This window comes from Callorhinus ursinus, unplaced genomic scaffold, assembly GCF_003265705.2.
Source record: "Callorhinus ursinus isolate GAN/ISIS: 27379988/994484 unplaced genomic scaffold, GSC_fseal_2.0 scaffold32, whole genome shotgun sequence".
NCBI classification, from domain to species: domain Eukaryota; kingdom Metazoa; phylum Chordata; class Mammalia; order Carnivora; family Otariidae; genus Callorhinus; species Callorhinus ursinus.
Window position 1 is genome coordinate 549,836 of NW_027397094.1, and position 25,154 is coordinate 574,989.

Here is a 25,154-nt window from a genome sequence, read left to right on the forward strand (position 1 = left end):
CAGTATTGTTAACTATAGTCGTCTTGCTGAATGTTAGATCTCCAGAACATTTTCATCTTATTAGTGGAAGTTTGTACCCTTTGACCAACTTTACCCTTCTCCATCACCATTTCTGGCATCCACCAATCTGCTTTATGTTTCTATCAGTTTGGTTTTTGGGGGCCAAAGTTTATCTTACAGGTTGTTCAATGGTTCAGGTAAATTCCCATGGTGATTATTTCCCCACCTGCTGTTTCAGTGGAAAGAATACTCAGAAGGTAGTGCAATATTAGTTCACTGACTTGCCAGGTATGGCCACAAAGCAGGAAGGGTCTAGGGGAACCTCAGAAATAACCCCTGACCCACCCAGGATGGTATATCACATGGTGGAAAATAACCTCCTTGATAATTCTGAAGACTGCTTTGGTGGTAAAGTTTTTAGAGTTCCAGAATTCCAGAATGAAATCCATAATTTATCCTTTTAAGATAATGAAAGATTGGTGTACTTTATACTTCCTATATAAAAACCACAGTTTAGGGGCGCCTGGGTAGCTCGGTCATTAAGCGTCTGCCTTTGGCTCAGGTCATGATCCCAGGGTCCTGGGATCGAGCCTCACATCGGGCTCCCTGCTCAGCAGGGAGCCTGCTTCTCCCTCTCCCACTCCCCCTGCTTGTGTTGCCTCTCTTGCTCTGTATCTTTCTGTCAAATAAATAAATAAATAAAATCTTAAACAACAACAACAACAACAACACAGTTTATGGAGAGCCTCTTCAGATTTTGCAGGAATGTGTTCAGAACTTGAGAATGCTGCTCAGGTCTATTTATCAGGTTAAGGGGCACCTGGGTGACTCAGTCTGAGTGAGGAGTCCCAAGCAGGGCTCGATCCCAGGACCCTGAGATTATGAATATATTAAGAAAAATAGTTTAATTATTTCTAATGAAACATCTGCCTTTGGCTCAGGTCATGATACCAGAGTCCTGGGATGGAGCCCCACATCAGGCTCCTTGCTAAGTGGGGAGCCTGCTTCTCCCTCTCCTCCCTGCTCATGCTCTCTCTCTTGTTATCTTTCTCTCTCTCAAATAAATAAATAAAATCTTAAAAAAAAAGTTTGTTATCAGGTAACTTAAAAGACTGCCATTTCTAATGGGGCCTAGAGACAAAGAAGGCTTTGTAGCAGATGAAGTCTGTGATGAATGAGATGCCCTTTGGCTTTACCCCTATGACCAAGAATATTCAGTGGTGCTAGAGGCATCTGTGGTGGAAAAGGATTTTTTTTTCTTTTTTGTCTTGCGAGCAGGCATCATTAGTTCTTCATGGGTTCTGGCCAACTTCTCAGAAGTGCAACTAAACTTTTGGTCTCCCAACTGGGACAACCTTGTGAAACCTCAGATGTGAAATTAGGAAAGAATTTCCCCAGTGTGCATCACATGGATAGTCCTGAAGTGTGCAACTGTTATCAGCCCAAGACTAAACATTTAGCTGATCTAAGACAGCTGAGCTGGAATGGTAAAGCACATGGGAAATTAATTACCTCTTTCTCCCACATAGTCCTGAAATACAATTATTGCACCTCTCAGATAACTGTACTGTGGAATTGAGGAAGCAGTAGTATTTAGTAGTGGCCAACTTGATAAAATAACTCCAATGGCTTTCCCACTTCCCCTGATTTATTCCCTGATGGCTTTCCCACTTCCCCTGATTTATTCCCTTTGTCCTTTACTCTTTAATAAAGTTGCGGCATGTAATAGTTTTGTCTCAGACTCTACTTGCTAGGGAACCTAGTCTAAGACATGAATTGAACGTGCAGCTTGATGAAGAATGGAAATAAGACAACCCAGGGTTTTGTGTGTATGTGAATGGTTGGAAGGTAGTACCGTTTTCTAAGATGGGGAAGACTGGAAGGGGTCTGGGATTTGAGATGCTTCTAGACTAATTAATTATACATTGGTCATAGAAATGACCCCAAATTTTAGTGATATAAACAAAAAGCATTTATTTAGTTTATTCTTCTGAGGAAACAGGGTTTAGACTGGGCTCGGTGGGCACTTTTGTCTCAATTGTGCTCTCTCATACACCTGTGGTTAACTCTGGGGTAAAAGAAGGGCTGATTGGTTTAAAATGGCTTCAAGTAGGACAAGTCATCTTCTGTTCCACAAAGCCACTCCTCACCCAGATAGCTAGGGGCTTGTTCATGTGGTATCCAGGCAAGTTTTAAAGGAGATAAGAATTATGCAAAGGTATTTGAGACCTAACCTGTGACTGATGTAAGGTCACTTTCATGGCATTCTACTGGAAAAAGCTAATCACAAAGCAAACACAGATTCAAGGAGGTGGGAAATAAGCTCCACTGCTTGATCAGAAGAAGAAAATGGTGTCCTAGGCACCATGTGAAGTGTTTCATAAGGAGACATATTTTCAGCTGAGTCAGTTGCTACTAAAATGTCTAATATCATGAGAATTGGCTATCGGATTTAGCTGTCAACCTATTGTCAGTGGAGTGGTTGTCAAGATAGTCTGATCATTGTCAGTTGAGGAATGAAATGTGGTGGCCGCGTGTGATTTGAAGTCAAGCAAGATTTTATTTTTTGCTTTTCTACTTGTTTTGCTTTTATGATTGTTAAAGTTGGAGAATGATTCAATAGAGGAAAAGTAAGCAGAAGTCCTATCTTTTGTGAAAGAGAGAGTAATGTGAGAGATTGTCTTAGTAGCATGGTTTTAATTTTCCTTTCTAGTGGAGTTTTTTACTTAAAACTCAATATCTGGATTTAATCATCAATTGCTGTAATACTTAAACATGCACATTTTTACTAGTGATTAGATTTAGCATAGTCATAGCCCTTTTTTCTGAATGGTGGAGTTAATTGTCATGTTTAAGCTTCCATTTGTAATTTGCAAGGAAACAGATAGTGATTTATAGAAACCGATGTATGAATTCTATATTATATTCACTTCATACATCTTAGTATCTTTGAAAAACAGTGTTTTCTATTTTGTTCTATTAAAAATTTATATTTTTAATTCCCTAAAATCTCATAACAGTGATACCTTTATGTATTAAATATTAATCAGTTTCCTCACACTTATGGACTGTTTTCTATTCAGTAAGCACTGTACTAGGTGCAATGTTTAATCCAGAGAAATGTTAGAAAAGCTTTACATTTAAGAAGTTCGTGGTATAGGGGCACCTGAGTTGCTTAGTCTGTTGGGCATCCAACTCTTTGTTTCAGCTCACGTCATAATCTCAGGGTCCTGGGATCAAGTGCTGCTTGGGACTCCTCACTCAGCAGGGAGTCTGCTGGAGATTCTCTCTCTCCCTCTGCCCCTCCCACTCATGCTCTCTCTCTCTCTCTCTCTCTCTAAAATAAGTAAATCTTAAAAAAAGAAGCTTGCAGTGTATCAAGGAGATAACAGTAATAGGTAAGGAAAACTAACATTACTAGAGAAAATGTACTGTATGAAAATGTTAAAAACAAAATTTTCAAAGAAAATTATGAAACTCAGACTATTATTTGTGCAATTCTTTAATGTCAGGCACAGATGATTTTTAAAATATGCAGTCACTTCATGCACTTAGTCATTCAAAAATTATAATTAATCATTTGATATGGATAAGAAACTAGGAGAGTCCTTGTCCATGCTTTGGGCCCTCATTAGAGTTGACAGTTTAATGAAAAAGGCAGTCCTTAATTAGAAATTACACAAGAATAAGGAGGCTGGGAAGATGGCAGTGTAGGAGGACCCTAAACATGCTTCACCCCATGGATACAACTAGATAACAGTCACATCCGCATAAATCACCCAGAGAACAACCCAAAGACTGGCAGAACAAACTCCACAGCTAAAGGCAGAGAAGAGGCCACATCAAAGAGAGAAGGAAGTACAAGTGCAGAGATGAGGTGGTGAGCTTAAAGGACCCCAGCCATTCTCAGTCAGAGGGAGCTGGGGGCATGGAGAAGGGCAAAAAACACTATCACACCAGGGAGCACGCATGGGTAAGACAAAACCCCATAACATTTGGTTTTGAAAGCCAGAAGGGCTGAATTTTGCAATTTTTACAACCAGCAAGTCTTAAAGCCTGAAATTTTAAAAGTCAGTGGGTTCCAGTGAGAGTGTTAGCTAGCTGAGTCCCTGCCCTTAAAGAGACAGCATGACAAAAAGCCTACAGGGATCCACATTGAAGCAGCATTTTGAAAAACACCTGTCTCCACAGGAAGGACACGTATTTACTCATCTCAGGGTGTATCCTGAGAGGCAAAGATTGCAGGGAGCCGCCTCCAAGAACAAAGAAGCTGGCAGCACCATTTCCCTTCCCCCACCCATCAGTAAATATATGGCCACCTGCAGGAATCATCGTGACTCCTACAGTCACTACCTAATTTGCTTCAACCAGCACCCCTGCCCCATCCCACTATTTGGATTCTCCTTTTCAGTCATTCTTACATCATTTCCTGTTCTGCCAGTCCCCTCCCCAAGAAGACCAGCATGAACTTCACCAGTACCGCATCTCTTGACCAGGGCATTGTGCAGGGCATCAGTCCGAGCAGTGGCTGGTCACCTCCTGGGGAAAACGTGTCTACCTTGTAAGAATTGCACTCTCCACTCAAGAGCTTTGCAGAATGGCCTCAGCCATCCCCAGTCTTGGCAGTGGCTGCATGTCCTCAGAGGAAGAGGACAAGTGGCACCTCATTAAAAGTTTGCACCCTGCCCACTATTTTCAAGAGCAGGAGATTTACCTGGCTTTCCTCACACCCAGAAATAGACACAGATAGTTAGACAAAATGATGAGACAGAGGAATATGTTTCAGATTAAAGAACGGAAAAACAGAGACCTAAGAGAACAGATGTAAGTAATATGCCTGATAGAGAATTTAAAGTAATGATTATAAAGATACTCACTGGACTTGAGAAAAGAGTGGAGGATATCAATGAAACTCTTAACAGAGAGATAAAAAAGAAGCAATCAGAGATGAAGAACACAATAAATGAAATTAAAAATACACTAGAAGAAATAAATAGCAGGCTAGGAAGCAGAGGAACAAATTAATAACCTGGAATAGCAAGTAATGGAAAGTAATCAATCTGGACAGGTGAGAGAAAAAAATCATGCAATCTGAGACTTAGGGAATTCAGTGACTCCATTAACTGTAATAAAATTCACATTACAGGGATCACAGAAGAAGAAGAGAGAAAAAAAGGGGGCAGAAAATTTATTTGAAGAAATAATGCCTGACAAGTTCCCTAATCTGAGGAGGGAAACAGATATCCAGATCCAGGAGTCACAGAGATCCCCCAACAAAATCAACCAAAGGAGGTCCACACCAAGAAACATAGTAGTTAAAATGACAAAAAGTAGTGATAAAGAAAATATTTTTTAAAGTAACAAGAGAAAAGAAGTCAGTTACATACCAGGGAAACCCCATAAGGCTATCAGCAAATTTTTTTGCAGTAACTTTGCAAGCCAGAAAGGAGTATCATGATATACTCAAAGTGCTGAATGGGAAAAATCCGCAGCCAAGAATACTCTATAGCAAGGCTTTCATTCAGAATAGAAAAAGACATAAAGAGTTTCCCAAACAAACAAAAACTAAAGGAGTTTATAACTACTAAACAAACTCTACAAGAAATGTTAAAGGGGATTCTTTGAGTGGAAAGGACAAACCAGGGACACCTGGGTGGCTCAGTTGGTTGAGCGACTGCCTTTGGCTCAGGTCATGATCCTGGAGTCCCAGGATCGAGTCCTGCATCGGGCTCCCTGCTCGGCGGGAAGTCTGCTTCTCCCTCTGCCCCTCCCCACTCTCATGTGCTCTCTCTCTCTCATTCTCTCTCTCAAATAAATAAGTAAAATCTTAAAAAAAAGAAATAGCCTCTCTATGTAAAAAAAAAAAAAGGACAAACCATAAATAATATGAAAAGCAGGAAACACAAAAGCAGTGAAAATAATTGCATGTGTAAAAGTCATACATGGGCTTCACAAAATAAAAGGATGTAAAATATGACACCATATACCTGAAACATGGTGAGGGAAACGAGTAAAGAATGGGTTCAGCTTAAGCGACCATCAACTTCAAATAGACTGCTATGTGCAGAAGATGTTGTATAAACTAAATGATAACCACAAATCTAAAACCAATAATAGATATGCAAAGAATAAAGAGAAAGAAATCCAAATATATCACTAAAGAAAGCCAGCAAAGCATGAAAGAGAGCAAGAGAAGATTGGAGAAAACCTAGAAAACAACCACAAAACAAAAAACAAAATGGCAATAAATACATATCTACCAATAATTACTTTGAATGTAAATGGGTTAAAGACTCCAATCAAAAGACAGAGGGTAAAAGAATGGATTTTAAAAAAACAAGAAAAACAAAGGAAAAAACAAAGAACAAGGGGCACCTGGGTGGCTCAGTCAGTTAAGTGCCTGCCTTTGGCTCAGGTCATGATCCCAGGGTCCTCCATGATCCCCTGCAGGGAGCCTGCTTCTCACTCTCCCTATGCCTGCCACTTCCCCTGCTTATGCTCTTTTGCTCTCGCTCTCGCAAATAAATAAATAAATAAATAAATAAGTAAATAAATAAATAAATAAAATCTTAAAAAAAAAAGACCCATCTATATTCTGCCCTTAAGAGACTAATTTCAGACCTAAAGACACCTGCAGATTAAGTGAGGGGATGGAAAAACATTTATCATGTTTTGGTTGAAAGAAAGCCAGGGAAGCAATACTTATATCAGACAAAATAGACTTTAAAACAAAAAGACTGTAACAGAAAAAAAAAGGGGGGGGACTATATAATCATGAAGGGGACAGTCCAACAAGAAGATAATGACAGTTGTAAATATTTATGCACCAAACACGGGAGCACCCAAATACAAAAAACAGTTAATAATAAACATAGAGGAGCTAATCCATAGTAATACAGTAATAGTAGGGGATTTGAACACTCCACTTATATCATTGGATAGAACATCCAAACAGAAAATCAACAAGGAAACAGTGGCTTTGAATGACACACTGGACTAGATGGATTTAACAAATATAATACAGGCCTACCTCTAAAGCAAGTAAAACTGCAAATAAACAACTTAGCTTTACACCTAATGGAGCTAGGAAAAGAACAATAACAAAACCCAAAAATAGCAGAAGGAAGGAAATAGTAAATATTAGAGCAGAAATAAATGATATAGAAACTAAATAAACAATAGAATAAATCAATGAAACCAGGAGCTGGTTCTTTGAAAAGATCCACAAAACTGATAAACCTGTAGCCTGACACATCAAATAAACGAAAGAGAGAGAGAGGACTCAAACAAAGTCACAAATGAAAGAAAAGTACCAACCAACACTACAGAAAAAACAATTGTAAAAGAATATTATGAAAAATTATATGCCAACAAATTGGACAACCTAGAAGAAATGGATAAATTCTAGAAACATAACGTACCCAAACTGAAACATGAAGAAATGGAAAATTTGGACAGACCAATTACCGGCAATCAAATTGAATCAGTAGTTAAAAAAAACTCCCAGGGGGATGCCTAGGTTGCTAAGTTGCTTAAGCATCTGCCTTTGGCTCAGGTCATGATCCCAGGCTCCTGGGATTGAGCCCTGTGTTGGGGAGTCTGCTTCTTCCTCTGCCCCTCCTCACACCCCACTTGTGCTCTCTCTCCCTCACTCTCTTTCTGTCTGAAATAAATAAATAAAATCTTTTAAATAAACAAACAATCAAAAACAACAACTCCCAACAAACAAAAGTCCAGGACCAGATGGTTTGTGAAGGTAAATTCTACCAAACATTTAAAGGAGACTTAATACCTATTCTTCTCAAACTATTCCAAAAAGTAGAAGAGGAAGGAAAACTTTCAAATTGATTCTGTGAAGCCAGCATTACCCTGATATCAAAACCAGCTAAAGATACCTACAAAAAAAGAGAACTACAGACCAATATCTCTGATGAACATAGATACAAAAATCCTCCACAAAATACTAGTAAACTGGGTCCAACAATGCGTTAAAAAAAAAAAAAATCCTTCACCACAATCACATGGGATTTATTCCCAGGATACAAAGGTGGTTCAGGATTCACAAATCAATCAACATGATACATCACATCAATAAGCAAAAGGATAAAAACCATATATCATTTCAATAGATGCAGAAAAAGCTTTTGACAAAGTACAACATCCATTCCTGAAAAAAACCCTCAACAAAGCGGTTTAGAGGGAGCATACCTCAACATAATAAAGGCCTTATATGAAAAACCCAGAGTGAACATTATATTCAATGGGGAAAAACTGAGATCTTTTCCCCTAAGTCAGGAACAAGACAGGTGTCCACTCTCACCACTTATATTCAACATAGTACTAGAAGTCCTAGCCACAGCAATAAGACAATAAAAATAAATAACATGTACCCAAATTGGTAAGGAAAAAGTAAAATTTTCAGTATTTGCAAATGGCATAATACCGTATATAGAAAATCCTGATGACTCCAGCAAAAAAACTACTAGAACTGGTAAATGAATTCAGTAAAGTCTCAGGATACAAAATCAATGTACAGAAATCTGTTCATTCCTATACACTAATAATGAAGCAGCAGAAAGACAAATTAAGAAAACAGCAGTCCCATTTACAATTCACCAAAAATAAGAAGATAGCTAGGAATAAACTTAACCAAAGAGGTGAAAGATCTGAAGTCTGAAAACTATAAAACATTGATGAAAGAAAATGAAGAAGACACAAAGAAATGAAAAAACATTCCATACTCATGGATTGTAAAAAGATATTGTTAAAATGTCTATACTACCCGGAGCAAGATGGCGGAGGAGTAGGAGACCTAGATTTCGTCTGGTCTCAGGAATTCAGCTGAATAGGGATCAAACCATTCTGAACACCTACGAACTCAACAGGAGATCGAAGAGGAGAGTAGCAACAACTCTCTGAACAGAGAAGCGACCACTTACTGGAAGGTAGGACGTGCGGAGAAGTGAATCCGAGGCGATATTCGGGAGGATAGACGGCGGGGGAGGGGGCCTCCGCCGGCTGCTTCTGGCAAGTGCTAGAGCCGCGGAGCACAAAATCGGACCTTTTAGAAGTTGGCTCTGCGGAGGGACGTCGCTGCAGTGGCTAAGCAGGGGGTGGAATCCTCCCGGGACAGTGTCGTCTCAGGACCCTCGGGGTCACAGAAAGACCGGGGGTGCCTGAGTGCGGCAGAGCTCCCAGGTATCGGAGCGGGGAAGCCGGCTGCAGAGACGGAGCAGAGTCGCGGGCTCTCAGCTCGGGGTGGCCATAAACTGTGATCCGTGGCCCAGTCGGGCCACGGCTCCTCCAGCAGGGACCCAACAAGCGGCAGATCCGCGGAGACTCCCCTTCCTCCCCCGGGGAGGAGCGGCGCGGGAGTGCACCGCAGGGATCTGCTGGGTTTGGAGACTCCACACGGGGTCGGGTGCCAGAGATAGCAACGCTCGGTCACAGGCCGGGTGAGCACGGAGTGCGGCCGGAGACCGGGGACACGGAAGTGACTGCTTGTCTATGGGGTCACACTGAGGAGCGGGGCCCCGAGTTCTCAGCTCCTCCTGGTGGAGATTGGGAGGCCACCCTTTTTGCCCTGTTCCTCCAAAGCTGTACCGAGAGCTTGCAGGGAACAAGAGCTCCTGAGAGCAAACCCAAGCGGCTTGCTTAGCCCGGACCAACAGGGGCGGGGCAATTCAGCCTCCGGCAGAGACATTTGGAAACCACAGCAACAGGCCCCTCCCCCAGAAGATCAGCACGAACAGCCAGCAAGCCAAGACCAAGTTTACCGATCAAGGAGGACGGGAGAACTCCAGCGCTAGGGGAATACTGCACATAGATTCATGGCTTTTTTTTTTTACCATGATTCATTAGTTCATCAAAGTTAATTTTTGTTAACTGTTTTTTTTTAGTTTTCTTTTTCCCTTTTTCAACCAACATCTTATCAATCCCTTTTTAAAAAAAAATTTTTATTTTTCATTTTTACAGTCATATTTTATCCCTTCATAGTAGTTACCCTTATTTTTGGCATATATATATAAGTTGTTCTCTATTTAAAATTTTGAGATACAGTTTCTTCTAACAGATCAAAATATACCCTAAATCACTAGTGTATGGCTTTGTTCTAGTCTCCTGCCTGATCACAGTCTCTCCCTTTTTCTTCTTTTTTTTTCTTAAATCTTCTTTCTTTTTTCAAACAACTTCTTATCAAGTTCTTTTATAAAATCCTTTATAATTTTCATCTTTACAGTCATCTTCCATCCCTTCATTGCATCAACCCTTATTTTGTACATATATGTCTTTCTTCCTTTAAAATTGGAGGGGGCATTTTTTTCCTAACAGACCAAAATACGCCCAAAATCTAGTGTGTGGCACTGATCTATGCACTAGCCTGAACATATTTGATCATATTCTGCTTTATTTGTATTGTTCTGTTTTTGTTTTTATCTTTTTTTTCTTTTTTTTCTCTTTTTTCTTTCTTTCCCTTTCTTTTCCCCTGGTTTCAGGTCTTTTCTGATTTGTATACAGTATATTTGCTGGGGACGTTGTAAACCTGTTAGCATTTCGTTCTCTCATTCATCTATTCTCCTCTGGAAAAAATGAAAAGACGAAAGAAATCACCTCAGCAAAAAGAACAAGAGGTAGTACCTTCAGCCAGGGACCTACTCAATACGGACATTAGTACGATGTCGGACCTAGAGTTCAGAATCATGACTTTAAAGATACTAGCTGGGCTTGAAAAAAGCGTGGAAGTTATTAGAGAAACCCGTTCCGGAGAAATAAAAGAACTAAAATCTAACCAAGTCGAAATCAAAAACGCTATTGATGAAGTGCAATCAAAAATGGGGGCACTAAATGCTAGGATTAATGAGGCAGAAGAGAGAATCAGTGATAATAGAAGACCAAATGATGGAAAATAAAGAGGCTGAGAAAAAGAGGGGGAAACAACTACAGGATGACGAGGGCAGAATTCGAGAGATAAGTAATACGATAAGACGAAACAACATTAGAATAATTGGGATTCCAGAAGAAGAAGAGAGAGAGAGAGGGGCAGAAGGTATATTGGAGCAAATTATAGCAGAGAACTTCCCTAATGTGAGGAAGGAAACAGACATGAAAATCCAGGAGGCACAGAGAACCCCTCTCAAAATCAATAATAATAGGTCAACACCCCGACGTCCAATAGTAAAACTTACGAGTCTCAGAGACAAAGAGAAAATCCTGAAAGCAGCTCAGGAGAAGAGATATGTAACCTACAATGGTATACACATTAGATTGGCAACAGACCTATCCACAGAGACCTGGCAGGCCAGAAAGGACTGGCAAGATATCTTCAGAGCACTAAACGAGAAAAATATGCAGCCAAGAATACTATATCCAGCTAGGCTGTCATTGAAAATAGAAGGAGAGATAAAAAGCTTCCAGAACAAACAAAAACTAAAGGAATTTGCAAACACGAGACCAGCCCTCCAAGAAATATTGAAAGGGGTCCTCTAAGCAAAGAGAGAGCCTAAAAGCAGCAAAGATCGGAAAGGAACACAGACAACAAACAGTTAACCGTCACATTACAGGCAATACAATGGCACTAAATTCATACTTTTCAATAGTTACCCTGAATGTAAATGGGCTCAATGCCCCAATCAAAAGACACAGGCTATCAGATTGGATTAAAAAACAAGACCCATCGATATGCTGTCTGCAAGAGACTCATTTTAGACCCAAAGACACCCCCAGATTGAAAGTGAGGGGTTGGAAAACCATTTACCATGCTAATGGACACCAAAAGAAAGCTGGGGTGGCAATCCTTATATCAGACAAACTAGATTTTAAAACAAAGACTGTAATAAGAGATGAGGAAGGACACTATATCCTACTTAAAGGGTCTATCCAACAAGAAGATCTAACAATTGTAAATATCTCTGCCCCGAACATGGGAGCAGCCAATTATATAAGGCAATTAATAACAAAAGCAAAGAAACACATTGACAACAATACAGTAATAGTGGGGGACTTTAACACCCCCCTGACTGAAATGGACAGATCATCTAAGCCAAAGATCAACAAGGAAATAAAGACTTTAAATGACACACTGGACCAAATGGACTTCACAGACATACTCAGAACATTCCATCCCAAAGCAACGGAATACACATTCTTCTCTAGTGCCCATGGAACATTCTCCAGAATTGATCACATCCTAGGTCACAAATCAGGTCTCAACCGGTACCAAAAGACTGGGATCATTCCCTGCATATTTTCAGATGACAATGCTTTGAAACTAGAACTCAATCACAAGAGGAAAATTGGAGAGAACTCAAATACATGGAGGCTAAAGAGCATCCTACTAAAGAATGAATGGGTCAACCAGGAAATTAAAGAAGAATTAAAAAAATTCATGGAAAACAATGGAAATGAAAACACAACTGTTCAATATCTTTGGGATACAGCAAAGGCAGTCCTGAGTGGAAAGTATATAGCAATACAAGCCTTTCTCAAGAAACAAGAAAGGTCTCAAATACACAACCTAACCCTACACCTAAAGGAGCTGGAGAAAGAACAGCAAATAAAGCCTAACCCCAGCAGAAGAGAAATAATAAAGATCAGAGCAGAAATCAATGAACTAGAAACCAAAAGAACAGTAGAACAGATCAACGAAACTAGGAGCTGGTTCTTTGAAAGAATTAACAAGATTGATAAACCCCTGGCCAGACTGATCAAAAAGAAAAGAGAAATGACCCAAATCAACAAAATCATGAATGAAAGAGGAGAGATCACAACCAACACCAAAGAAATACAAACAATTATAAGAACATATTATGAGCAACTCTATGCCAGCAAATTAGATAACCTGGAAGAAATGGGTGCATTCCTAGAGATGTATCAACTACCAAAATTGAACCAGGAAGAAATAGAAAACCTGAATAGACCTATAACCACAAAGGAAATTGAAGCAGTCATCAAAAATCTCCCAAGAAACAAAAGCCCAGGGCCAGATGGCTTCCAGGGGAATTCTATCAGACATTTCAAGAAGAATTAATACCTATTCTCCTGAAACTGTTCCAAAAAATAGAAATGGAAGGAAAACTTCCAAACTCATTTTATGAGGCCAGCATTACCATGATCCCAAAACCAGACAAAGACCCCATCAAAAAGGAGAATTAAGACCAATATCCTTGATGAACATGGATGCAAAAATTCTCACCAAAATACTAGCCAATAGGATCCAACAGTACATTAAAAGGATTATTCACCACAACCAAGTGGGATTTATCCCTGGGCTGCAAGACTGGTTCAACATCCGCAAATTAATCAACGTGATAAAATACATTATCAAAAGAAAGAACAAGAATCATATGATCCTCTCAATAGATGCAGAAAAAGCATTTGACAAAGTACAGCATCATTTCTTGATCAAAACTCTTCAGAGTATAGGGATAAAGGGTGCCTACCTCAATATCATAAAAGCCATCTATGAAAAACCTACAACGAATATCATTCTCAATGGGGAAATGCTGAGAGCTTTTCCCCTAAGGTCAGGAACGCGGCAGGGATGTCCACTCTCACCACTGCTATTCAACATAGTATTAGAAGTCCTAGCCACAGCAATCAGACAACAAAAAGAAATCAAAGGCATCCAAATCGGCAAAGAGGAAGTCAAACTCTCACTCTTTGCAGATGATATGATACTGTATGTGGAAACCCCAAAAGACTCCACCCCAAAACTGTTAGAACTCATACAGGAATTCAGTAAAGTAGCAGGCTATAAAATCAATTCACAGAAATCAGTGGCATTCCTATACACCAACAACAAGACAGAAGAGAGACAAATCAAGGAGTTGATCCCATTTACAATTGCTCCCAAAACCATTAGATACCTAGGAATAAATTTAACCAAAGAGGCAAAGGATCTGTACTCAGAAAACTGTAAAATATTCATGAAAGAAATTGAAGAAGACACAAAGAAATGGAAAAACGTTCCATGCTCATGGACTGGGAGAACCAACATTGTGAAGATGTCAATGCTACCTAGAGCAATCTACACATTCAATGCAATCCCCATCAAAGTACCATCCACTTTTTTCAAAGAAATGGAACAAATAATCCTCAAATTTGTATGGAACCAGAAGAGACCCCGAATAGCCAGAAGGATATTGAAAAAGAAAAGCAAAGCTGGCGGCATCACAATTCCGGACTTTCAGCTCTATTACAAGGCTGTCATCATCAAGACAGTATGGTACTGGCACAAAAACAGACACATAGATCAATGGAACAGAATCGAGAGCCCAGAAATGGACCCTCAACTCTATGGTCAACTTATCTTCGACAAAGCAGGAAAGAATGTCCAATGGCAAAAAGACAGTCTCTTCAACAAATGTTGTTGGGAAAATTGGACAGCCACATGCAGAAGAATGAAACTGGACCATTTCCTTACAGCACACACAAAAATAGACTCCAAATTGTTGAAAGACCTAAACGTGAGACAGGAGTCCATCAAAATCCTAAAGGAGAACACAAGTAGCAACCTCTTCGACCTCAGCCGCAGCAACTTCTTCCTAGAAACATTGCCAAAGGCACCGGAAGCCAGGGCAAAAATGAACTATTGGGATTTCATCAAGATAAAAAGCTTTTGCACAGCAAAAGAAATAGTCCACAAAACCAAAAGACAACCGACAGAATGGGAGAAAATATTTGCAAATGACCTATCAGATAAAGGGCTAGTATCCAAAATCTATAAAGAACTTATCCAACTCAACACCCAAGGAACAAATAATTGAATCAAGAAATGGGCAGAAGACATGAGCAGACATTTTTCCAAAGAAGACATCCAAATGGCCAACAGGCACATGAAAAAGTGCTCAACATCACTCGGCATCAGGGAAATCCAAATCAAAACCTCAATGAGATACCACCTCACACCCATCAGAATGGCTAAAATTAACAAGTCAGGGAACGACAGATGTTGGCGGGGATGTGGAGAAAGGGGAACCCTCCTACACTGTTCGTGGGAATGCAAGCTGGTGCAGCCACTCTGGAAAATAGTATGGAGGTTCCTCAAACAGTTGAAATTAGAGCTACCATTCGATCCAGCAATTGCACTTCTGGGTATTTACCCCAAAGATACAAATGTAGGGACCCGAAGGGGTACGTGCACCCCAATGTTTATAGCAGCAATGTCCACAATAACCAAACTGTGGAAAGAGCCAAGATGCCCATCGACAGATGAATGGATAAAGAAGCAGTGGTATATATACACAATGGAATATTATGCAGCCATCAAAAGGAATGAGATCTTGCCATTTGCAACGACGTGGAGGGAACTAGAGGGTGTTATGCTTAGTGAAATAAGTCAATCAAAGAAAGACATGTATCATATGACCTCACTGATATGAGGAATTCTTAATCTCAGGAAACAAACTGAGTGTTACTGGAGTGGTTGGGGGTGGGAGGGATGGGATGGCTGGGTGATAGACATTGGGGAGGGTATGTGCTACGGTGAGCGCTGTGAATTGTGCAAGACTGTTGAATCACAGATCTGTACTTCTGAAACAAATAACGCAACATATTTTAAGAAAAAAGAAAAAGAAGAAGATAACAGGAGAGGAAGAATGAAGGGGAGTAAGTCAGAGGGGGAGAGGAACCATGAGAAATGACGGGCTCTGAAAAACAAACTGAGGGTTCTAGAGGGGAGGAGGGTAGGGGGATGGGTTAGCCTGGTGATGGGTATTAAAGAGGGCACGTTCTTCATGGAGCACTGGGTGTTATGAACAAACAATGAATCATGGAACACTACATCAAAACCTAATGATGTAATATATGGTGATTAACATAACAATAAAGAAATAAAAAAAAATGTCTATACTACCCAAAGCAATCTATACATTTAATGCAACCCCTTTCAAAATACCAACAGTATTTTTCACAGAATTAGAAAAAAAATCTGAAAATTTCTATAGGACTTCAAAAGAACCCAAATAGTCAAGGCAATCTTGAAAAGCAAAAGCAAAGCTGGAGGTATCACAATTCCAGACTTCAAGTTATATTACAAAGCTGTAGTAATCAAAACAGTATGATACTGGCGCAAAAAGACATAGATCAATAGAACAGAATAGAAAACCCAGAAATAAACCCACATTTACATGGTAGATTAGTGTTCGAGAAGGGAGGCAAAAACATGCAATGGGAAAAAGTCTCTTCAACAAATGTTTTTGGTTAAACTGGACAGCTACATGCAAAAGAATAAAACTGGGCCACTTTCTTACACCATACACATAAATAGACTCAAAATGTGTTACAGACCTAAATATGAGATTTAAAATCATAAAAATCCTAGAAGAGAACAGAGGCAGTAATTTCTTTGACATTGGCCAAAGCAACATCTTTCTAGTCATGTCTCCTGAGGCAAGGGAAACAAAAGTAAAAATAAGCTATTGGGACTACATCAAAATAAAAATTTCTACACAATGAAGGAAACAATCAGTAAAACTATAAGACAACCTATGGAATGGGGGAAGATATTTGTACACGACATATCTGATAAAGGGTTAGTATCCAAAATATATAAAGAACTTATACAACTCAACACCCAAAAAACAAATACTCCAATTAAAAAATGGGCAGAGGACATGAACAGACATTTCTCCAAAGAAGACATCCAGATGGCCAAGAGACACATGGAAAGATGCTCCACATCACTGGGCATCAAAGAAATACAAAACAATGAGTTATCACCTCACACGGGTCAGAATGGCTAAAATTAATAACACAGGGAACAACAGGTATTGGTGAGGATGCGGAGAAAGGGGAACCCTCTTGTACTGTTGGTGGGAATGCAAACTGTTGCAGCGACTGTGGAAAACAGTATGGAGGTTCCTCAAGAAAGTTAAAATAGAACTACCCTGTGATCCAGTATTTGCACTCCTGGGTATTTATCAAAAAAGTACAAAAAGACTCTTCAAAGCCATACATTAATCCCTATGTTTATAGAAACATTATTTACAATAGCCAAATTATGGAAGCAGCCCAAGTGTCCATCAACAAATGAATGAATAAAGAAGAAGTGGTATATTACTCAGCCACCAAAACAAATGAAATCTTGCTGTTTGCAATACATGAATGGAGCTAGAGACTATAATGCTAAGCGAAATAAGTCAGAGAGAGACAAATACCATATGATTTCACTCATCTGTGGAATTTAAGAAACAAACAAAGAGGAAAAAAAGGAGAAAGAGAGAGAGACAAGCCAAGAAATAGACTCTTCACTCTAGAGAACATCCTGATGGTCACTGCTGGGAGGTGGGTAGGTGATGGGGATTAAAGAGTTCACTTGTTGTGTTGAGCACTGAGTAATGTTTAGAATTGTCGAATCATGACACTGCACACCTAAAACTAATATAACACTGTATGTTAACTGTACTGGAATTAAAATTAAAAACTTAATGAATAAAAAGTTACACTAATGAATATAAGTTTATGATTGTGTTAAATACTAAGAAGGACAGGGACCAGGTGCTATGACAGCGTATTATAGAGAAATTGACCCACTAAAACAAGTCAAGTTTGGTTCTCCAAAAAATTGAGCATGATAGCCGCCATTTTCTGACTAACTACACTTACAATCCACCTGATTCTACTTGAGATTCTGTTTGTCTACCTTCCCTGGAAGTAAGGCTTGACTATCTAGATAGCAGTTCTGGCTAATGAGCTATGTTTAACAGAATTTGAGCCTTAAGTAACCTTTCTTTTCATACTGATTTTCTTACTTTTTTATTTTTTAAAGATTTTATTTATTTGACAGAGAAGTAGCGAGAGCAAGAAACACAAGCAGGGGGAGTGGGAGAGGGGGAAGCAGGCTTCCCGCTCAGGAGGGAAGGGCTCAATCCCAGGACTCCGGGATCATGACCTGAGTCCAAAGCAGCCTCTTAACGACTGAATCCCCCCAGGCGCCCCTGATTTTCTTACTTAAAAAAAAAAAAAAGAAGATGTAATTTTACCACCATTTCCTCTACTTACTGTTTTGAACATGGATATGATGCCTAGAAATAAGGTATAGATTTTTGCCAGCCTGACATGAAGAGTTCTGTAAGCAATGATTACAGAAGTAGTGGAGAAAATGAGTGCGTTATATTTGCATTTAATCTTCAAACAGACTATGCTACCTAAGTGTTATTCCCCAGATTCACAAATGATGAAACTTAAGGTTACAAGGTGTCATATTTTTCCATGTCAAATTAGTTATAATATGTTAGGGTTACTATTTCAATCCAGTCTGACCCCAACGCCCATGTTACTACTATCACAGTGTATTGCCTTTCATGATACCACATCCTAGGCCTCAAGGAAAAGGTTGGGGCTTACACCAACAGGAAGGATTTCAGAAAGGGTATGAAGAGAGGTTTTCCAATATTTATGTTACCTTACCTTCAGAAGCCTCTCTAGTGATTCAGTCATTGGCTGAGAGGGTGTAGCAACTCAGTAGCTATTTGTGGAGTAAATGAATAAATGAATGGACAATATAAGCAGAACCAAGAAGTTGAAAATGAAAAAAAAAATGAATTTAGAGGGTAGCTCTCATTTGATAAGAATGACTCAAGAATATGAAACATCATTTGCTAACCAGTTATTCAAAATAAATTGTTACTTTAAACATGTTTTTGGGAGTGAATTTTGGAGAACTCTAACAGAGAAATATATTTCAATATATCTGAGTTCAATACCTGTGCTTGAAATTCATCAACCCAAGACCATTTTGTCCATGCAGTCTTCACACACATTGTGACAAAAATGAGGTAATCATTGTCAGTTGTTTTTATTTGAAATACAGTCTTTCATACTTTTTATTTCAGAGAAAATCAGTTTCATACACATTATTTAAATTGATAGGTAAAATAGAATGGCTAGAAAATTGAGCTTGTGAAAGTAAATATGACTAGCTACAGTCAAGGGAGCATGAGTGAGTGGGTCAAGAAGAAAGATAAGATTTTAATTTTCACAAAGTAAAGAGACAGTATATGGGATAATATAGAGCAATAAATACCTGTGTTCATTTTATAGCCTGGCCATCCACTGCAGGTTTGACCTCTACATGGTGAAATTAGTTACACTTGTATTAGGTTCCTATTGCTGCTGTATGAATTTTTACAAACATAGTGACTTAAAACAAGGATTTACATCCCTTTTAAATGAACAAAAATAAAGGCATAACATCTTTATATTAGGCATGCCAATTGCCAATTTGTACTTAGCCAGTTTCTTTTCATCACAGACATATTGAATCAGATTAACTTTCTGCATCCTCAGTGATCCCTTTCCCTAACAGTTTAAAAATCCACATGCAGGGGCGCCTGGGTGGCTCAGTTGGTTAATCGACTGCCTTCGGCTCAGGTCATGATCCTGGAGTCCCGGGATCGAGTCCCGCATCGGGCTCCCTGCTCAGCAGGGAGTCTGCTTCTCCCTCTGACCCTCCCCTCTCTCATGTGCTTGCTCTCTCTCTCTCACTGTCTCTCAAATAAATAAATAAAATCTTTAAAAAAAAAAATCCACATGCAGAATTGAGTATAGATATATTCATTTTTTACAATTTTATTGAACAGACTTACAAGCTTATCAGTTAAACCCGAATTCTCTTTTCAGCCTAAGACCTAAGCTCTGGACCTTGTGATGAAGAATACTATTATAAAGAATGCTATTGAATAGTAACATTCTTTCACACATTAAGAAAAGCGTAGGCCATTAATAAACTGAGCACCTCACAGAACTGTATCTTAGTCTTCAGATGCTTAAATTAATAAATCATCTTTTCCTGACAAAGTCAAATAATTTCTTATTAACTCATATAGTTATTTTAAAGGCGACTGATGAGAGGTGTAAGCAAAGAATGTCTTTTTTGACATGCTAAATTAGTAAAAGTCAAAATGATTGTTTGTTCATGGTAGCGTTTGCACCATACTGTGACAGGAAAGATTTTCCTTTATTTCCTCACATCCTTCCCAGAATGTGGAATGAACTTGCCCCCCATCCACCACCACCACCACTATACACACACACACACACGCACACACACACGTCCACAGATAATCCAGGACAGATAAATGGCAGAATGCTTTTAGTAATGCAGAAAAAGTTAGAACACACTGACTTGACTCTCATCTCTTTGAATTTTAAGTTCAACTCATGTGTTTTGATTATATACTTCCGTGGTATTATCTTTTTGGCATAAAGATACATTGTATCAAAAGTTTTAGGTACCCAGATTTCATATTACAAAGGTTGAAATGATCGCTAGCCATTTTTTACTTCAGTGATAATAACTGGTAAAATATTCTCAAGTTAAAAATATTTATGGGTTTTTGACTCCATCATTGCCTATGATTTGAACATAAGCTACATAAGAGGACTGTTTATTTCTTAAACTAATTTTCTTGTTTCAAAATGAGCCATTTGAATATAACTATTTCATTGATTTACATAAAAGCAAAGTTCTAACAATGCACAGATGGAGCTAGAGAGTATCATGCTAAGTGAAGTAAGTCAGTCAGAGAAAGACAAATACCATATGATTTCACTCATATGGGGAATTTAAGAAACAAAACAAATGCTCAAACGGGAAGAAAAAAAGAGAGAGAGAGAGGCTAACCAGGAAGCAGACTCTTCACTCTAGATAACACACTGATGGTCACCAGAGGGGATGTGGGTAGGGGGTTGGGGGAAATAGGTAATACGGATTCAGGAGTACATTTGTTGTGATGAGCACTGAGTAATGTACAGAATTTTTGAATCACTATATTGTACACCTGAAACTAATAACACTGTATGTTAACTAACTGGAATTTAAATAAAAGCTTAAAAAAATAAAATTCAAAGAGATCTCTTCATGTGGCTTCCCACCACCATAACTATCTTCTTAGTTAATATTATACAGGACTTAACATTTTACAATATGGCTTTATATAAATTATCACAATTGATATTCTCTGCAAAATGGCAACAAACGGAGTCTAGATGCTAATATTTCCCTGTTGTTATATAATTATAATACTACAAATGAAGGGCTTCTGTTGACATGTTGGTGTTATCCTGTGTCATAGAGCAGATAAATTATGAAGAACAGTTTTACACAGGTTTTCTGATTTCAAATAGCATACATTCCTTCCTTCTGTAAAGTATTCCATATATAGAAATCAGAAAGCCTCATGAGTTAAATAAATGACAGAAATATTAGGAAGATTAATTTTTAATTCAAAACATGATTTTGAAAAGCACTGGGTCACTGGTTACTACTATTAAAAGAAATCCACTTGAAAGAGGCAGTGACAAATGCAATTCTCTGTATATCATTTGATAACAGGACAGTTTTAAAAGATAAATCATTTTATCTCTTCAAATGAAACCTGCAAGTCCTATAGAGGAAAAGAAAAAAATTACAGAAGTTACTGCAAAATAGTTGGTCAGGTGTTTCGATTACATTTCTAAAATTGTTATTCCCCTAAAATCCACGTTCTCATTGTTTTGGGATAGATATGAATGTGATGTGTAATCCATCATGAAAGATGCACATGTTCTAGGATCACTTACCTCAGCACACGTACCCAACTTTTAAACCTTGGGTCGGAATACAATTTATAAACAGGGAAACTGTTTGATTTGTAGTCACGTCACCAACGCAGGTCTGTCCCTTATAGATAAGGGTTCATCCATCTATTCCAAGAAGTTCCTTTCACTTTTCTTGATTCATGACGATCTTTCACTCCTGGGAGTATCTTCTCCTAACTCATTATGTATTCCACTCTAAAGGGAGTCATACCTCTCATTCACAACCGTCCCCATACAGCTCCTATCTACTTGTGTTCTTCCTGCTGTCTGGGAAGATAAAAGATGAAAAATTTGGATCAGACTCTCACAATGCTGCTCAAGATTGTAGACAGGATAGTCCTCTCTGTCTGCTTGAGGTCTGGACACAGAACTTGCCTGTACTGGCCAGCAGCCTGTTCTAAAGGAGCACTATACACTTTAAGATAGATGTGAATGATGTTTCCCTAGAGTTTCCATTTAAGATGAATGGTCAGGGTGCCTTTAGAAAGCTAAGGTTGAGGGGTTGAATCTATGCTTTCTAAGGCTGGAAATAAGTGCTTGGGTTGATTTTTGTGACACCTTATGCTATTTATTACACAAAACATATTGTCACTTGTAATATTGTTGAAGATTTATGATATCATCAGGAGGGAACTAAACACATCACACACAGAATTCCACTTGGAAGATCTCCATGAAACAGATTTATAGTTATTCTAAAATATTTGCTTTTGTCTCTTACTCATAAGTTTTTTCTTTCTCCTGAGATCATTGTTATTGGCAGAATTCACCCTTCCTAGCTTTGTTCTTTTTCTTTCTATTACAATTTTTATGTAAGATAGCTAGGGTAATTTTTCTTCTAAAGACCTGAATTGTAGAGATTTTGGAACTTTACTGGGAAGGGATTTATTAAGGAATCACAGATTTCTCACTTTAAGAACATTTTAGTACCATATGCTGCCACCCAATGTAAATAATACTCATCATAGGTAAATGGGACATTTAGAGAATTTTTTTTGCTTTTGATTCTATAAGCTATTCCAAGAATATAAATTCATTGTAAGATACAGAAAAATTGTATATTTATATACAATTTATGTCAAGTCAAAAAAGGAATAAGAAACATCATTTTCAGTTACTTCTTACTGCATTTTTATAGTTGATATGCTTCATCCGTAGTCCCCATCCAGAATCTGTCATAATAAATAAATCCTTTCCGGAGGATGGACTACACAGTCTTTATCACTGGAGAGGGAGTCATCCCCGATTCTCTCTCAATTCTGCCCCTGTTGAAGTGGGACCAGACAGCTTAGAGAGAAACATAAAGGTAATTCTTTTTCTTCCTAAAGCTAAAAGCTTAAACCAGAATGTATTTCTAAGCGTATAGATCCAATCCTAAAATCGCCCTTCCTGTGACAGCTGTAGTGCATTTACCTTTATTGTCCTCATTGGAGAAATTATCTACTTCCTCCTCTACTGCTCTTGTGTTCTTTATAAGGCAACTCTTTCACACCTTCTCAGACCACTCAGCATTGTACAGCGGACACCATTGTAAACAAAACCAGCAATTGTAGTTCATTCACATTTTCTAGATCAGTGTTTTGCTAATTGGTTTATATTTTAACTTCTATAGAAGAAATATCTGGGGTGCTTATTAAAAAAGGAGGGTTTCTAAAAAAAAGGAGGGTTTCCAGACCCACTAAATAAGCTTCTAGTGTTTAGAATATGGGAATCTGCATTTTAAGTAATACTGCAGGTAACCTCAATACACATAAAGTTTAAGAAGCTTATAGAACATGAAAGGAAAGGAGAAAATGTATTTACTATTTCACACTATGTCCTGAACATAATTCATCTTATATCATCGTGGATACTCAGTCATTATTACTCCTCTGTCCCGTTCTAAAATGTGTTCCAAAAGGAAGGCCCCAGGCATTTGAAATGAATCCAAGTCCAACTCATTTCACCCCTGTTGCTTAGATTTGTCAATGTCCTCTCTTAGAATTATTTCAACAAATTAAATATAATAACCAAGAAGAACTTTTGAGATTCTAATTATAACCCATGTGTATCAGTAATCTTTGCAAAAACATATACCTGGAAGATGCTTTAAAAATTGTTGTGAACAAATTCATTGTTGACAAAATTAACTGCCAACTCACTTTATTTTTCTGACAATAAGTAATTAAGTTAGAGTGTTCTTTCTTTCTTATTTTTTTTTGCTAGAAAATAACTTTGGAAGTTTTACTAATTAAATTTCTCCTTAAACTTGTCAAGAATATTAAAGACATAGGTCAAATGTATAGTACCTGCAATTACCATGGCTGCACTTACCATTTTTAGTTACGCAGGGTTTTTTCTTTGCTGTCACAAACAGACTGCAATTACTGTTGTCCGTGTCAAATATATTACTCCCTGAGAAACACTGCGACTTGCCCCCCAGGACCAAGTTGTCTTTTAGTTCTAATTAAGATCCTGAATAGGATGTTCTCTGACTAATCCAGACCAGTTTCTCCAAAGTTTACCTGCTTATCTATCCCAGTCGTATCTGGTTGTAATATACTACTCAACCGGACTGAGCATGGTCAAGACTACAGGTGCTTATCCTAAGTGACCAAGTGTCAGAATGGAGATCAGATGTTGAACTGGCCTAATTTATCATACTTCGTTAACACGTGTGTCAAAGACAAAATAATTCCAAACTTTGGATAGTATAAGCCAGAAGCTATTATTTGGATATGAATTGCTGAGAAAAGGCTTATTAATCATTTCTCAGCCTATATAACTACGGTCTGCAAGTAGATAAAGTGATGATCATGAATGTTTGTGGTTGAAAAAAATATCTGTACTATTCAGTGGAATGAACAAGATGATACTAAGCTTCTCTCTTAGAATTCCTGATTTTTGCTTTATCTAAATCATGATCTCTGTACATTTTTTAAAGATTTATTTATTTATTTGAGAGAGAGAGTGTGAGTGGGAGGGGCAGAGTGAGAGGGAGAGAGACTCTCCAGCAGGTTCCCCACTGAGCATGGAGCCTAATGTGGGGCTCAATCTCACGACCCTGAGATCTTGACCTGAGTCGAAGCCGAGTCAGATGCTTAACCGACTGTTCCACCCAGGCACCCCTGTCTCTATACATTTTTTAATGACAAAACCTAAATAAGACTATTATGAGGCTCTTTATCCTAAAGTTTGTTTCTTTTTGTTTAAGGAGTGCAGTTGTATATAGTAATGTCAGATAGCAAAGCAGCTCTATGAATTCCTTGTTTGCATATCTCCAGCCAGTTATTTTTCCTCTTCTCTCTTGTGGAACTTCCCTAGCAAGATTGGAAGGTGAAGGAACAAAAGGTAGACATCTCTACAGGGCTCACTTGTGATCTGTCTGTTTTCAGTATTTTTAGAAATGAAAAATCATCTAGTTTTAAGGTAAATCCTTGACGTTAAATAATTTTTCTTATTGTATGCCTCATTCTTAGTAGTGCAGAATGCAACGGAAAATCCTGAAAATTTAAGATTTTGGTTAATTTTGGGATAACAGGTGTTTTTATTATATTAAAAAAGAAAATGTGCTCTGGTTTCATTACTGATGTTTTAAT

The 25,154-nt window shown here is 38.4% G+C and overlaps 1 pseudogene; it reads left to right on the forward strand.

Moving 5' to 3' along the window:
• Positions 1 to 4,463: 4,463 nt before the first annotated feature.
• Positions 4,464 to 25,154, forward strand: part of LOC112808041 (ADP/ATP translocase 2 pseudogene) — a 51,928-nt pseudogene continuing 31,237 nt past the window's right edge.